The sequence below is a fragment of the Arachis hypogaea genome, chromosome 14 (genome assembly GCF_003086295.3).
Source record: "Arachis hypogaea cultivar Tifrunner chromosome 14, arahy.Tifrunner.gnm2.J5K5, whole genome shotgun sequence".
NCBI classification, from domain to species: domain Eukaryota; kingdom Viridiplantae; phylum Streptophyta; class Magnoliopsida; order Fabales; family Fabaceae; genus Arachis; species Arachis hypogaea.
The window spans coordinates 48,140,991-48,142,182 of NC_092049.1; the positions used below are offsets into that span (position 1 = coordinate 48,140,991).

Below are 1,192 nucleotides of genomic sequence, written 5' to 3' on the forward strand. Positions count from 1 at the left end.
AAGTGGTGATTGCTGCTACTTGATTCCTCTCCATCTTCTTGGTGAGGTCAGCCAGTTGCTTGGAAATCATCTTATTTTAAGCTAGCAGTGCATCCACATTGTTCAGCTCCATCACTCCTCTAGTGTTGCCTCTTTCAGAAGCATAGAAGTAGTCATTCTCAGCTACAGTCTCAATGACATCTATGTCTTCTTTAATGGTCTTCTTCTTGTTCAGAGATCCCCCAGATGAGTGGTCTACTGCCTTCTTTGATTCATAAGAAAGACCTTCATAGAAAATGTGCAACTGCACCCATTCATTGAATATATCTGTCGGGCAACTTCTTGTCAAGTCTTTAAACCTCTCCCATGCTTCATATAGAGTCTCACCATCTTGCTGTCTGAAGGTTTGTACCTCAGCTCTCAACCTGTTGATCCGTTGAGGAGGATAGAATCTTGCCAAGAATTTGTTCACCACATCTTCCCAGGTTGCTAAACTCCACTTTGGAAAGGATTCCAGCCATTTAGATGCTTTGTTCTTGAGTGAGAAGGGAAACAGAAGTAGTCTATAGGTGTCAGGATGAACACCATTAGACTTCACAGTATCACATATCATCAAGAAGGTGGTTTGATGTTGATTGGGGTCTTCTTGGACACTTCCTCCGAATGGACAATTGTTCTGAATAAGGGTGATGAGCTGTGGCTTTAGTTCAAAGTTGTTGGCATGTATGGTTGGCTTTTGGATGTTACTTCCACAGTTTCCTGGGTTTGGGTTGATGTAAGAACCCAAAACTCTTCTCTCTTGTCCAGCCTGATGCGCTGGACCTTCTCGGCCATGGTTGTGAGCCTCTTCTTCATGATGGTTCTCCATATTCTCATCCATGTCTAGTTCAAAGTACGCTTCCTTTTCTTCAGCACCAACTACTCTTTTCCCTCTCGCTTCCCTCCTTAATCTAAGGAAGGTCCTCTCAGGTTCAGAATCAAGAGAAGTTGAAGCCCTGCTTCTTCTACCTGTCATACAACCAATAAGGCACGAGCAAAAAGGATAGATGCAGACAGTATATCAAACAGTTAGTGGGTCAGTAAACTAAATAGTAAAAAAAATAATATGCAGATAGCACCACAAATGGGTGAGAGGTAAAGGGAAGGAAATAACTAAAACTGAAAGTAAATTACTCAGATGGAATTAAATCAAACAAAAGAAAAGTGCTCAATC

At 41.8% G+C, this 1,192-nt stretch overlaps 1 non-coding gene across 1 annotated transcript; it reads left to right on the forward strand.

Annotated features, from left to right (window-relative positions):
- The first annotated feature begins 299 nt into the window (after positions 1 to 299).
- Positions 300 to 406, forward strand: LOC112745975 (small nucleolar RNA R71). Its single transcript, XR_003173878.1, has one exon. It is a non-coding gene; the product is annotated as a small nucleolar RNA R71 (small nucleolar RNA).
- The last annotated feature ends 786 nt before the right edge of the window (positions 407 to 1,192 follow it).